Below are 16587 nucleotides of genomic sequence, written 5' to 3' on the forward strand. Positions count from 1 at the left end.
GGGTCTTGTAACTTGACAGTTTTAAGTCTGCACACTTCAAATGCCAGAGTTCCTCAGCCAAAATGACTGGAGGAGGAATTCTGGGAGTTGACGTCCACAATGTTTCTGAGCCAACATTTTGGTTGCTAAGCAAGAGCGTTGTTAAGTGAGTTTCACATTTTCACCAGGAGGTGGGGCTGATGTGGTGGAATGGCCCCTCCCTGGCTTCAGAGCAGCTGCATGGGTCAGATCTAAGGCTGATCGCATTGCAGATGCAATGTGGATGATTGCCACAAGCCTCCATGCCAGTCTGGCTTTGTAACGTGATGTTTCCTTTTCCCCGGGACTACCCATGCAGCACAACAACTGGCAGCACTTGCAATCTCTCCCCCCTCCCCTCATTCCTTCTTGAGCACAGAGGAAGGAAGGAGATGGACATTAGAAGCAGGGGTGGGAGGGAGGAAGGAAGGAAGGAGATTGGAATGAGAAGCATTGAGGTAGTGAAGGAAGGAGGGAGAGAGGGAAGGAAAAAGGAAGGAAGAAAGGAGAGCAACTTGGTTGCCCCAGTTCACACAGTTCTGCATCAATCCTGGATCCATTGAGACTTGGGCTGAAAGGAGAAAGCAATTTGTGTTTTATTTTGTCACAGACAGGACTTTGTTGGCAATCCAAGTTAACATTGATATTTTTGAATTGTGAGCTCTTAGGAAAGTATCCCCTCCTTGTGTGTTGCAAACAGCTATTTCCAGTGGTGAAAACAGGACAAAGCAAAGTGAGGGGAAGTATTTTCCTTTGCTATATTTTCAGTCTGAAGTAGCCCATGGAGGGTCCCTACAGGAGAGCCGTTTTAAAGATTATGTATTAATAGAAAAGCAACCAACTCAGCTCTGTTCCTAAACAGTAAACCTGTTGCACATAAAAAACAGGGGAGCTCTGATCAACTATCAGGGACACCATTTTGACAGTTGTACTGTTGTCTGTGGACATCACCACTAAATGCAAGCATAGGATAAATTGAGCCTGGCTTGTTCTCAGTCTTTTAAGTGGCCACAAACTACTAGCAAAAGTGGCATTTGGTCACAAGGTGAGAAGGCATCAGGAAATGTTTCCCCTTTTACATTTGAGCATCCAAGAAGATTATGGTTTCTCAAATATCTTAAGTTAAAAATGCTGTTGGTCTAAACAAAGTTGTTAACAAATGTAACTGTTAACACAACCCAAATGGGGGCATACCTATTAAGTAATAATTAGTAGATATATAACCCTTCCCTATGAAAGCCATACTTGTTTCTGTTCATTTTTGGATGGATAATTTATAATGTGTGCTATTAAAATATCCAGTTGTATACCCAATGATGGTCAAGTTCAATACTTTCAATATCTCTAATTGCCATTCTGACCAGGAATCTGTGATCCTACTCTTGAGTAAGAAACCTCTAAGAAGGTTTTAAACATTTTATCAATGCCTATATCTGTTAAAAGCCATGTGGTTTCTCTCTCATGCTATTTGTTGTAGGATTCTCTCATAATGTAATTTTTTATAGTTACTATATTGTGTGCTGATCTTTTATTGTAGCATAAATAAATTTTGATTGATTAAACCTATAACCTATAAAGTAATGAACAAAAATAATTGCAAATAAAGTCATTTGGAAGAAATAATAATCAATTTTCTTCCTCCAGCTTTGAAGATAAAAACCAATACCCTCCCTTATTGAACATGTCACTGCGTTAAATGTTCGCTAGCCAAACTGAACTGAATAGTTACTGAAAGAATTACTGCGCAGGTCATAAGCTTTATCAGCAATGATTTATTGCGCATGCTTAACATGTTTATATTATATCACACATTCCAGAGACTTCTTTCCTTTTGATCTTTGTTCGTCTGCCAGGAAGCTGGGAGACAAACTGCTTCTGTCAAAATGTAACAATTAGATAGATTTGTTTTATTTCTATTTTCCAATTTGATGTGGACACAGCTTATCTACATGCAGACCTAGATGAAGAGATCTACGTGAGAAGCCCTCCAGGATTCCGAAAGCAAGAAGGGGATACGTGGTTCCTGAACAAAAGTCTTTATGATCTGAAACAGTCAGGTTTAATGTGGTACTTATGTCTTACTGACAAACTAAATTCAATGGGCTTTATTAAGTCCGAAACTGATGAATGCGTGTTCACAAAAAGATCTAATAATGCATATGAGATAATTATGTTTATGTTGATGATACTGTTTACATTGGTCCAAATAAGAAAAGAGTGAGATTTTTGCCAAAAGTTTGCAGAGATACTTCACACTGAAATCTTTAGGACACATTAGCACTTATTTAGGTGTTCAGATTGAAAAGACACAGAAGGGGTTTAGTCTTTCACAAGAGGAGAAAATTGACCACATTTTGCATCATTGCAACATGAAAGATGCTAACACAACAAAGACACCCATGCAAACAGATTTTCACAACTTGACACATGAACCAAGTCCTGAGTTCGAGGATCAAACACTTTATCGTTCAGTCATTGGTTCACTATTATACATTAGTAGTTGGACCAGACCTGACATTGCACTTAGTGTTAATCTTTTATCACGACACGTAGGTAAGGCAACACAATTTCATTGGGCATGCATTAAGAAGTTGTTGAAATACCTGAAACACACTAAACACATGAAGTTATTGCTTGAAGCAACACACACTGATCATGCAAGGTTATGTTGCTATGCCGATTCTGATTGGGCAAGTGATAAGAAATCACGCAAAAGCACTTCTGGTTACATGATGTTCCTGAATGGATGTCCTGTTTACTGGCAAGTGAGAAAACAGAGTTTTGTTTCATGTTCATCTACTGAAGCTGAATATGCTTGTGTTTCAGATGCTTGTAATTCTCTAACGTGGTTTGATGCTTTGATCACAGATATCCGGACACGTCCGATTCGACCAATCACCGTGATGGAAGATAATGTATCTGTGGTTTATATTTCTGAGTCACATTTCACAGGTTCTAGGTCCAGACACATTGACATTCGTTATCAAAACACAAAGCAATTAGTTAAGCAAGGTTTTGTAAAATTGCAATATGTTTCTACGCATGATCAGATTGCTGACATGCTCAACAAACCACTCCCAGCAGTTCAACACGAGTATCTGCGAAAGAAGATGTGCCTTATCTGATGATTTGATGATGTCAGCCCAACTAGCAAAAAAAGGGGTGTCACTGCGTTAAATGTTCGCTAGCTGAACTGAACTGAATAGTTACTGAAAGAATTACTGCGCAGGTCATAAGCTTTATCAGCAATGATTTATTGCGCATGCTTAACTTGTTTATATACATCACACATTCCAGAGACTTCTTTCCTTTTGATCTTTGTTTGTCTGCCAGGAAGCTGGGAGACAAACTGCTTCTGCCAAAATGTAACAATTAGATAGATTTGTTTTATTTCTATTTTCTTATTTTTGTATTAAAGCTTGTTTTTAATTAGAACTTGTTATTGGACTTCATTTTCGACTCTTGAAGAATATGCCTGTTTGGAAAAGCGGTCTAAGCCTCATTTAGTTCAGGGTGAAATCTTCCCCTGACAGAACAGTTTAAGCCCAGGCGTGGAGAAAGAGGCATATTTTAATTTTTTTTTCAAAGGCTGATAATATGCCATCAAATCTCCAAGGGAAATGATGTTCCAGAGTGCAGGTGACAATAATTCTATCATCATTATTGGACATCAAATTTTTACCAGTGTTAAATTGCTGAGTGAGGCTTTATTATATTTTGGGATCTAACAAAATATAATGTATATAACTGATGGACAAAATGGAATCTCCCATCAAACTAATTCTGGCTAGTCAAAAGCAATTGTAAGGAACATAATAAACAATTCAATTTTATGTGATCCTTTTCAAATAGTTTCTAGAATTTAGAATAGAACAGATAGCTCTTTCCTCTCATCTGCACTTGTCAGCCTCTTGAGATAAACCAGACAGGAAAAATGGCCAGATAAGCTAATTCTGCTTCATTGTAAGGAGGGATTAACAGAATCTTGCAAGCCGGAAAGTACATTTTCCTCTTATCTTTTACAGCCCAAGAAGTTGGGGAGGGAGTTCCCTTCTGAACAGGGCTGGGATTAAAATATTTTAGCAACCGGTTCTCTGCCTGGTTACTAGGTGGGCGTGGCCTAGTTGGCTTCCTACACCACAATTTAGGGTTGCATTTGACTTTTTGGTGGCAGCTGCACATATTTGACTCATATTTAATTGGTTATCCATTAAGACGCCAAGATCCCTCTCACAGTTACTGCTATTAAGCCTGGTTTCACCAAGTCAATAGGTGTACTTTTGGTTTTTCTTGCCTAACTGTAAGACTTTACTTTTCTCTACATTGATTTTCATTTTGTTAGATAGTTCCAGGGGTGGGTTCCTGCCAGTTCTAACCTCTTCTATAGAAGAGGTTCCACAAATCTACAGGGCCGTTTAGAACCGGTTCCAGCTCCCTCCCCCCCCCCGCCCGTCTGCACATTATCAAGATGAAGAGCGAAAGGAGGAATTCTGGGAGTTGAAGTCCACAAGTCTTAAAGCTGTCAAATTTGAACACCCCTGGGAGTTTTTTTCTAAAGGGTTAGGGGTGCAAGGGTCTTGTAACTTGACAGCTTTAAGAGTTGTGTGCTTCAAATGCCAGAGTTTCTGAGCCAACATTTTGGTTGCTAAGCAAGAACATTGTTAAGTGAATTTTACCACATTTTACAAGTTGGCCATGCCCACCCAGTCACATGACTGGCAAGCCACTCCCACAAAGCAGGCCATACCTACAGAAGAGGTTCTAAAAATTTTTGAAACCCACCACTGGATAGGTCCCAATGTTGAAGTCTGTCAAGATCCATCTGGATCTTGAGCCTATCATCTAGGGTGTTGGCTATTCCTGCTAGCTTAGTATCATCCACAATTTTGGTAAGTTCCCCTTCTATTCCCTCATCTAAGTTATTTATGATGATATAGAAGAGTGCTGGGCCTAAGATGGGACTTTGTGGTACCCCACTGCTTACTTCCCTCCTTGTAGATGTAGTACCATTAAGGACTCATTTGTCAGCCAGTTACAAATCCATTTGATGATGATGCTATCTATCCCATTTTTTTCTAGCTTACCAAGGAGTAGGTTGTAGTCCACTTTGTCAAATGCCTTGCTGATGCTCAAGTATATTATGTCCACAGTATTTCGCTGGTCTACTAATTTAGTCACTGTTGAAGAATGAAATAAGATTGCTTTGGCATGATCTGTTTTTAACAAACCCATGCTGACTTCTAGTTATTACTTTACTTGTTTCTAGATATTGGCAGATCTGTTTTTTAATTATCTTTTCCAGTATCTTCCCAGGTATTGATGTTAAGCTGATTGATCTGTAGTTTTCCAGGCATTTTTTAAAGAAAAACTTTTTTTGAAGATGGGAACCACATCAGCTCTTTTCCAGTTCTCTGGTAGTTGCCTGGTACTCCAGGATTTTTTAAAGATGTGGTACAGTGGTTCTGAGATGACATTTGCCACTTCCTTTAGAACTCTGGGATGTAATCCATCAGGTCCCAGTGATTGGTATTCATTAAGATCAGATAGGTGTTCTCTTAATATTGTTTGTCTTATTTTAACTTTTATTTCTAGCCTGTCTTTTACAGTTACGTTTTTGGTAGATTGGACTATTGTTTCTTTTTTGCATGAAGACTGATGCAGAGTGAGTTAAGCAGCTCTGCTTTCTCTCTGTTGCCTGTTACTTTTTTGCCATCTTCTCTCTTTAGTGGACTGACTGTTTCCTTGATTTTTTTTCTTGTTATTTATATGTTGGAAGAAACTTTTTTTCAAGTCTTTGTTCATTCTGAGCTGTTGCTTTCCTGACGTTGTCTTTGCAGATTCTGATTGTCTGCTGATATTTTGCCTTAGTTATGTCCCCCTTTTCATCTTTTGTACTTATCTTTTTTGTATTTCAGTTTATCAGAGAGATCTTTGTGCAGCCATGCTTGTTTCTTCTTGGATTTCTTGGTGTTTTTTTTCAGTGGTATTATGCTGGTCTGGCTTTTATGATTATATTTTTCAAAGTTTCCTAAGCTTTGTTGGAAGTTATCACCCAGTCCTCTCCCAGAAAAATGAAATATCCTAGGAAATATTGATAAGGCAGAATATTATATTTTCCTGGATGTGAAAAAGGGAGAAACACATTTTAAACACAAAGTAAATTCCTGCAGCTTCCTGCCCATCCCCACTTTGTCAATGGGCCATTAAGAAGGCCAAGCTAGTCCACTTTACATAATAAAGAGTTCTCCCCTTCAGCTCCAGGGGGATGGGTGTAGAGTTCTGGCAGTGACAATGAAGGCATGATAATATAAGCCTTGTCACGATGTTAAAAAGTTTGCTAGGCCTGAACTGCCTAAACTGACATTCAAGAGTTAAACTAAGAAAGCTTTATTGCGCAGGTCATAAAACAAAATGTTATCTGAAGGTGATTTATTGCGCACGCGTTACACATTCCAAAATTCTTCTTTTCTTTGTTCGGCAGCCAACTTTGGCAAACGTAGCTTTCATTATCAAAATGTAACCAATTAGTTATTTTCTGTTTCATTTACTTTTATTATTTTATTATTAAAGTTTGTTTATTAATTAGAATTTTTTAAAAGACTTATTTTTTCTCAATATCTCAAAAGATATGCGGAAGGGAATCAGCCACGGTCCATTGATCTCCAACAGGGTGTTTTTTTCCCCTGACATCTTGGTAGCAGAGTTTTGGTTTTGATGATACCAGCTGAGATGGTTACAATTTATGGCTGTATTTTCCCTTCATGCTATCTAAAGATAACCGACTAAGCCTAATTAGCAATGTCGAAAAAAAAGAAAAAGAAAGACGGGGCGAGCACAGATGGATCAGCTTCCTCTGACAAGGAGGCTCCCTCGGACACAGAGAAGCAAGATCAAAACGTGCTTCAGGAACAACAAATTCCTTCAGGTGCCGAGCCAAATATGGGAGAAGGAGCTACAGGACGCGACATCCACGAAACGAGGTCAGTGGTTCCTCCTTCTAAAATATCTCCAGGAGATTATGAATTTTTGGGGGCCAAGCCAAAACTTCCCACTCTGCCAGAGCCACTCCATTCCCAGACCCTCGCAGATTATCAAACGATTGATGAATGGCAACTGCCAGCAGAAAAAAAATCCTCCCACGCAGAAAGCAAATTTTATGAAATTCCCCCAGATGATGAGCAAGAAATGCAAAGCTATCTTGATCAAATAAAGCTGTTTGAAAAATATGCTAGGGAGGCGAGAGTGTGTTTTGAAGAGATAAGGCGAAGTAGGAGAAGCTCCCCCACTCCAAAAATGTCTGAGGACGCCATCTTGTCTTCAAGACAACAGCCTAAGACACACCCCACAGAGTTCATTGGTCAATTAGAACAAAGAGACATGTACACGTCACCGAGGTCACGTGGTCCCTTTGAGTCAACTGAACCTCCGGCCACGTATAGAAAGGAGAGGCAGCCAAAAAGTGAAGCTGCACTGCCATCTGCTGGCGGAGAAAAATTATTACAACAAAAGATAAAGCAATTGGACCAGATTTTTAGAGATCTATCTATGAGTTTTACAGAAGCCCAAACTTTGCCATCAAAGGTTAAGTCTTCAACACCCCCTGGCGGTGCGGAATTCTCCCTAGATGAAAAAAGGCAAAGGCAAAGGCGAATTCGAGGAAGCCAATTTGATGTTGCCACGCAAAGGCCAATCATGCAACCCCAGCATCCCCTGGTTCAACAACCAGCTTTGCAACCAGAGCAACAAATTGTTCCTCAGCAGGTATTCACAGTCACCCCCTTGACTGGTGAGTCCAAATTAAAGGAGTCAGGAGAGAATTATAAAGCCTGGGTCAGTGAAATTGCGCTCTTGCTTCGAAGAGAAGGCACATATTCCATGGTTTTTAATCCTCCCCGTCAACCCTGGACACCTGCGATAAGAAACCTCGAAAACAGAGCAATCACGACTTTACTCATGTCAATGGAAATTGAGATCCAAGGTATCTTTCCACCTGATGCAACTGCCCAAGAAATATGGGCTATTTTGGAAGATTGCTACAGGCCCGTTTCAATTGAATCTTCATGTTTGCTCATGTCCGAGTTCCATGGTTCGAAGTTGAAACCTGGTGAACGAATTGGTGGACATTTGACCAAACTGAAAAGAATGAGAAGTGAATTGAGACAAAATGGCCATGTAATCGATGATATCCAAATGATTAGCATCATCATTAACTCATTGAATTATGAATGGAAAGATGCTGTTGCAAAGATTAACTACGTGCCTATTGCTCAACGCACAGTTAACCACGTTTGCAGACTTTTAGTGGAAGACGAAGCTATCAGGTTAGCTACCCCACATCTGCAACGGCCTCCAGCACCAAAGGCTCCAGCCAGACGTCCCTTCCGAGGAAGAGGCTACGCTCCAAGGATGCCAAAATGCTACACCTGCAACCGTGTGGGACATGACACCCGGGATTGTCCCCAACGAGTTCCAGCTCCCGCCACGTACCAGCCCAGAGGAACAGATTCCAGAAGCAGAGGTAGAGGCGGAAGACAAGGTCGTCGTGGTCCAAGGCGTGATTCACAAGCTCCACTTGCAACACTGGCCATAACCAACGTTCCACAACCTGATCCAAAGTTCGACAGACGTCTTTTGTGGACTTTAGATAGTGGAGCAGCTGTGCACGTTACCCACAGAAGGGAACTTTTCACAGAGATGGGCGAACCAGAGCCCGAGTATCGAGAACTGTATTCCTTCACCAACCACACTTGCAAGGTCATGGGAAAAGGAACTGTTTACATTGAAGAGCTCGATACACACATCCCTGATGTTTATTACATACCTTCAGCAACCAGTAATTTGCTTAGTCAAAGTCACTTGTCTAGAGAGTTAAAGTTCCAGGTTCACCACCTCGAAAAAGCAAGTTACTTAGTTAAAGATGGTGATATTGTTGCTGAAACCATGCTGATTGGTGGTGTTTATTACTTAAAGCCAAAGCCTAAAGGGCAAGCACAGGCAAGTATGCAAACTCCAAAAAGGCACAACGCAGACCCAGAGAGAGTTGTCCCAGAGAGAGAAAGCGTTACTGTGCCAAAGGCTCCTAAAGCCAACAAACAGAGAAAACAGAAACAGGTTGCTCAAAGCAAGCCTGAGGGTCCTCATGAAACTGTTAATGTTGAGAATTCACTAACTGGTAAACCTTTGCATTCCAGGTGTATTCACAAGTGGCACAGAAGATTGCGGCATGCCAGTTTCCGTGTTCTTAGAAAGATGCCGGAGTTCGCAAAAGGTTTGGATCTAAAGGGGTGTAAGGTGTTTTTGGATTGTGCGGTTTGCAAAAAGGCTAAATCCAAGGCGGCTGCAATTCCCAAACACGCTACACGCCGGTCAACACGCATTTTTGATTTGGTACACACTGACATAGTGGGTCCTTTCCCACCAACACTTGGTGGCAGAAAGTATTTTTTAACAATTGTAGATAATCATTCTAGATATGGATTTGTATATCCTATGAGAGAGAAATCTGAGACCTTTCAGATCTTTAAAGACTTTGCAGCGTTTGTTTCTACACAATACCAAGTTCGCATCGCCAGAATCCAGAGTGACCGTGGTGCAGAATTCATGTCTCAGCGTTTCCAGGACTGGATGCGTAAGAATGGAATTCTTCATCAGACATCTGCTCCATATACACCGGCTCATAACGGAGTCGTAGAAAGAAGACAAGGGGTTCTACAAACCATGATGCGTTGTCTTCTAGAAGATGCCAATCTCAGTATCGCATACTGGGGTGAAGCAATCAAATATGCAAATTACATTGTCAACCGTACTTGGAGCAGTGTAATCAATCAAACTCCTTTCTACATGCTGTATGGCTACAAGCCTGATCTCAAGAACCTCCACATTTTTGGTTCATATGCTATGGTGAACACTCCTATAACTCAAGGACCAAAGAGACTGAGATTTATGGGTATTGATGATAATTCAAAATGGTACAAATTCATTGATACTAAACATGTGATTGTCATTTCACAATCTGCTAATTTTGAGGAAGACATTGACTGGTCCAGGATTCATTCCAATGATCCTGAAGTTTATTTTCCTAGAGATGGTGTTCCAGATGCCACGCAGCCTGATGACAATTCGCAGGCAGATGTTCCTTCTACCAGTTCTTCACAACCTGATGTTCTGTCTTCGCAAGCCGCGGATGCTGATGCTAGCGACGAACGTGAGGACGAGGATGATGATGATGAAGAAGAAGAAGACTGGACTGATGTTCCTAGACGCTCCAAGAGGGCCACAAAAGGAATCCCTCCACAACGTTATTCATGGCAACTGACAAAAACACCAGTACCTTTGATTTGCAACGTTACTCTTCCTCCAGAGACATTCACACAAATCAAACAGCTTCCTGATTCAGAACAAGACAAATGGTATGATGCAATGCAGGATGAAATGGACAGTTTGAAGAAACTTAATGTATTCACACCTGCAAAACCTCCAGCAAACAAGAAAGTCATTGGCACCCGATGGGTCTACAGAATCAAGAAGAAACCGAATGGTGAGTCTTTATACAAAGCCAGACTTGTAGCTCAGGGTTTCGCTCAACGTTATCCTGAGGACTACACAAACACTTACTCACCAACAGTCAGAACTGAAAGTGTAAAAATTGCTTTAACCACTGCAACTATTCTTGGTTTAGAAGTTTTTCAATTTGATGTGGACACAGCTTATCTACATGCAGACCTAGATGAAGAGATCTACGTGAGAAGCCCTCCAGGATTCCGAAAGCAAGAAGGGGATACCTGGTTCCTGAACAAAAGTCTTTATGGTCTGAAACAGTCAGGTTTAATGTGGTATTTATGTCTTACTGACAAACTAAAATCAATGGGCTTTATTAAGTCCGAAACTGATGAATGCGTGTTCACAAAAAGATCTAACAATGCATATGAGATAATTCTTGTTTATGTTGATGATATTGTTTATATTGGTCCAAATAAGAAAATGAGTGAGATTTTTTGCCAAAAGTTTGCAGAGATACTTCACACTAAAATCTTTAGGACACATTAGCACTTATTTAGGTGTTCAAATTGAAAAGACACAGAAGGGGTTTAGTCTTTCACAAGAGGAGAAAATTGACCACATTCTACACCATTGCAACATGAAAGATGCTAGCACAACAAAGACACCCATGCAAACAGATTTTCACAACTTAACACATGAACCAAGTCCTGAGTTCGAGGATCAAACACTTTATCGTTCAGTCATTGGTTCACTATTATACATTAGTAGTTGGACCAGACCTGACATCGCACTTAGTGTTAATCTTTTATCACGACACATAGGTAAGGCAACACAATTTCATTGGTCATGCATTAAGAAGTTGTTGAAATACCTAAAACACACTAAGCACATGAAGTTATTGCCAGAACCAACACACACTGATCAACCAAAGTTGATTTGTTTTCTTGATTCCGACTGGGCGAGCGACAAGAAGTCACGCAAAAGCACTTCTGGTTACATGATGTTCCTAAATGGTTGTCCTGTTTACTGGCAAGTGAGAAAACAGAGTTTTGTTTCATGTTCATCTACTGAAGCTGAATATGCTTGTGTTTCAGATGCTTGTAATTCTCTAACGTGGTTTGATGCTTTGATCACAGATATCTGGACACGTCCGATTCGACCAATCACCGTGATGGAAGATAATGTATCTGTTGTTTATATTTCTGAGTCACATTTTACAGGTTCTAGGTCCAGACACATTGACATTCGTTATCAAAACACAAAGCAATTAGTTAAGCAAGGTTTTGTTAAATTGCAATATGTTTCTACACATGATCAGATCGCAGACATGCTTAACAAACCACTCGCCGCAAATCAACACGAGTATCTGCGAAAGAAGATGTGCCTTAATTGATGATTTGATGACGTCAGCCCAGACTAGCAAAAGAAGGGGTGTCACGATGTTAAAAAGTTTGCTAGGCCTGAACTGCCTAAACTGACACTCAAGAGTTAAACTAAGAAAGCTTTATTGCGCAGGTCATAAAACAAAAAAGGTTCTTATCTGAAAGTGATTTATTGCGCACGCGTTACACATTCCAAATTCCTCTCTTCTTTGTTCGGCAGCCAACTTTGGCAAACGTAGCTTTCATTATCAAAATGTAACCAATTAGTTATTTTCTGTTTCATTTACTTTTATTATTTTATTATTAAAGTTTGTTTATTAATTAGAATTTTTTAAAAGACTTATTTTTTCTCAATATCTCAAAAGATATGCGGAAGGGAATCAGCCACGGTCCATTGATCTCCAACAGGGTGTTTTTTTCCCCTGACAAGCCTTTACTCAACTGACCACATGGCAGCTGAACTCAATCAAACCTGAATTCAAACTCAGCCTAGAGGGTTGCCCTTGCACGGGCCCATGGGAGTCTGGCAACCAATCAGAATACATTTCTTACACAGGAACAGGAAACAGATAGGTGGGGCAGAACAGATTATAAAAATCCCTGCAAGCCCTTCTTCACCCCTGCTCTGCTCTTCTTCCCTTCCTTCTCTTCTCTTCTTCTCCACCAACATTGAAGCATGTGATCACCTTTTCTGTTCAGGGCTCAAGCCATGTGGTCCTGTCCACCATTAAAACCATCTTTCCAAGCAGCCTCCATGTCTCCAGTGTCTTTTTCCCCACTTGGAGCCGAACCCAGAAGGACATTTCTTCCAACAGCTTCTTGAGTTGTTTTCTCCTTTAGGATTTTCAGCCAAGGAATATTCCCTAAGTTCTCTCTGAGTTTGTTAAAATCAGCTCTTTTAAAATCTAGGCCTCTGATATCATTATATTCTACTGCTTGTGTTTGTATTATGTTGGATTCTAGTATGACATGATCACTCTCACCCAAAGTTCCTGCAGTTTCAACTCCCTCTATCACTTCTGTTTGTAAGAATTAAATCCAGTATGGCTGTCCCTCTAGTTCCCTCCTCTACCTTTTGGACAACAAAGTTGTCAGCTATGTTGGTCAGGAACCTATTCAATTAGTCTTCCAACTGATGTCCATGTAATTGAAATTAAAGTACATTACTACTGTAGTATGTTTCCTACATATATTAGTTGGTTGACAAAAAAGTGCATCTATTTTTTCTGTTTGGTTGGGTGGCCTGTAGTATACACCTATGGCAATGTATTCTTTTTTTCTTTTATATTGACCGATAGGCATTCTAAGAGGTTTCTTCTTTTGTTTCATGCATTTCTGTAGCAATATAGTGGTCCTTTACATGCAATGCAACTCCACTTCCTCTTTTGTGGGGTCTGGGATTTTTTAAACAATTTGTATCCTTCTATCAGTACGTTCCGGTGATGGGTTTCATCCCATCAAGTTTTTGTAATTCCAACTATATCATATCTACCTTCATGTATTAATGGTTCAAGTTCACCCTTTTGTTTTCCAAACTTGTATTGGGCACTTGAGGTTTTTATGTCTAACTCTGGATATGCTTCCTATGTCTCCTATTTGGTATTTAAATTTGTCTTCCTTATCATCCCTCCTTATCTCATTATTTGACTTGTTTTCTAGGGATTTTTGCTTGAAATTAGGTCCTGAAGATTGGTCATCCTCCCTTTTCTGATTTAATTTAAAGCCCTTCTGATAAGTTTAACTAGTCATTTTTGAAAACATTCTTCCCAGTCTTTGTGAAGTGCAGCTCATCCCTTGCCAAAAGCCCATCATGGAGGTAGTGCAGACCATGGTCCAGGAAACCATAGTTGGTTTCTTTGGTGACACCAACCCTTTAGCCAGTGGTTCATTTCTAGAATCCTTTGTTCTCTTTCTGGATGTTGACCTTTCATTGGCAGTACAGATGAAAAAAAATGTACACCTAACTCCTTAACTTTCTTGCCTAGCTGCTTGTAACATTCAGTATTGTTTCAAGTTCTTTTTTGTGCCATTCATCTCTACATATAGTAGTAGAAAAGGGTAGTAAACCATGGGCCTAATTATTTTGGTTAAGTTCTCAGCCACATCTTTGATTTTTGCTCCAGAGAGACAGCAAACTTCCCTAATTTGTATGTCTGGTCTGCAGATGGCTGTTTCTGTTCCTTTGAGAATAGAATCTTCTAACACCAACAGTCATCTTCCTTTATTAGGGGGTGCAGTCTGGGGTGCTTTTCTGTTTACCTCAGATGAGTTTGTTGATGTGACTTTTTAAGGGATATTTGATGAAGTCCCTTTTCTAGGTATTTGCATGTTTCTTTGAGGGGGAGATTGTAGGTCTGAGTATTTTCAACTAGGGGGAGAAATCAGTTGCTCAGTTTGAATGGGGCTGCTTCTGATTTGGTTAGATTGGGCAACAGGTTTTGTTAGATGTGTGCTGCTTCTTTCTTTGATTATTGTGTTTCCTTCTATGTGTGACATACCTCCATTTGTCTTCCTCAAGGGTTTATCAACAGGGTCAAATCCTCTGGGAGTTATTTGTTCATTATTTGTTTCAATCTGGGCATAACTTGTTTGTGTATGTTGTGGGTCTGCATACACCGTGACAACGCAAGTTTGACACCTCTGATCTAGGGAGAGAAATCGTTTGCTCAGATTCAACGGGCCTGCTTCTGATTGGATTAGATTGGGCAGTAGGTTTTTGTTAGATGTGTGCTGATTCCTTATTTGATTATTGTGTTTCTTTCTTTGTATGACATACCTCCATTTGTCTTTCACCAAGTGTTTATCAGCAGGGTCAAATCCTCTGGGAGTTCTTTGTTCATTATTTGTTTCAATTTGGGCATAGCTTGTTTGTGTAGGTTGGAATTCAACTAGAGTTGCCTCTAGATCCCTTACTTTTTCCTCTAGTAGTTCACATAGTTTACATCTAATACATGTATAATTTTGGTGATCTTTGGGCATAAGCACCTACATGAAACATATATTGCATACCACAATATTATCAGTCTATCTTGTTATTTATTTAACTTGCTTACTATTAAGTTACTTTTATTTATCTTTCTTCCCTAAATATTTTTTAAAGTTTTTGAGCTCCAGTTCCTCCCATCTTATTATTTAAGATTTGCCTTATTTATTTGATTGATCTTTATTAATCCTATTCTTCCTTGATTTCTAATTTTCTTATCCCTGTCCTTATTATTTGCCTCTTTATTTATCTTTTATTTTCTGTCCTGTATTGATTTATTTTATTCTCTACTGGGGTATTCCCTCCCCAGGTTTATTGCCTTCATTTCCGCCATTCGCAACTCCAACCTCTTGTTGTTTTCTCTGCCAACTCCATTCTGTCTTTTGTTGCTCGGGTTTTTTCAGCCTCATCCCTGCTCTGGGGAGCTCTCTTAGTCTGCCTTTCCGATTGGTTCAACTCCACTGTCTGGTCTGCTCCTCTCAGTCCTCCACTCAGTTCCACTATTGCTTTCCCCAGGCTCTAGCTCACTGCTCTGGCCCTTGGTGCTGGCTCTCCTCCCTGATACTCTGCTGCTGCTTTTTGCTCTGCAGCCACATGGCTCCTGTTTGCTGGTCCATTGCACTGGAACGCTGTGTCCACCAGCAAATAGGACTGCCTGGAGCAGTGGTGGGTTTCAAATTTTTTGGGAACCTACTCTGTGGGTGTGGCCTCCTTTGTGGGAGTGGCTTGCTGGCCATGTGACCTGGTGGGAGTGGCTTGCCAACCATGTGACCAGATGGGAGTGGCTTGCCGACCATGTGACCAGGTGGGAGTGGCTTGCCGACCATATGACCAGGTGGGAGTGGCCAAGACGATATCACTGAATTCTTTGCCCCAATGGATGAACTACAATAAGATTAAAATAAGTACAAAAACAATAAAAGAGCAACTTACAGAAGGAAGATGATTGTTCTTGCCAGTCTTCAATATCACGGACTCCAATGAATGGGCTGCACAAAGAAGAGACACAGAAATGAACTCTTTCATTGCATGCACTGCATTGGGATGAAACCAGCACACAAAATAATAGAAAAGGAAAATTACTCTCCTTTTTTGCGTCTTCTGCACCACCACCTCATGCTCCAACAACCTGTACAAAGGAGAGACACAGAAAGCAAGACTTTAATTGCTTGCACTTCACTATCTCAAGGATGAACACAGCACAGACCACACCACACCCAGCAATAAAGACAGCTACTTACAGAGGAAGGATCCCTGGCTTGCCGGTCTTCTGCACACCACCTTATCGATTTATTTTGCTCAAAAACCTGCACAAAGGACAGACACAGAAAGCAAGACTTTAATTGCTTGCACTACTATATTAAGGATGAAACAAGCACACAAAGCAATAAAAGAGCTACTTACATAGGAAAGATGACTGTCCTAGCGGTCATACTCTGTTGTCTCTTCATCCTGTTAAATAATACTAACTGCAGAATAACTAAAACAATATTGGACTCAATTGTGGTTGTAAGCTGAGGACTACAGGTAACAGAAGGGACCTCTGTTTTCACCCAACAATGTACAGTCTTTTCAGGAAGGGTGTCCCCCAACAAACAGCTGCTGGAATTGTGTTTGCACATCAGTGGAAAAACAGAGATATGAAAATGAATAAATATTACAATGTGCAAGAATAAATAAATTGACAATTAAAATCAAGAAGGC

This window comes from Natrix helvetica, assembly GCF_964273705.1.
Source record: "Natrix helvetica genome assembly, chromosome: Z".
In the NCBI taxonomy this organism is placed as follows: Eukaryota; Metazoa; Chordata; class Lepidosauria; order Squamata; family Natricidae; genus Natrix; species Natrix helvetica.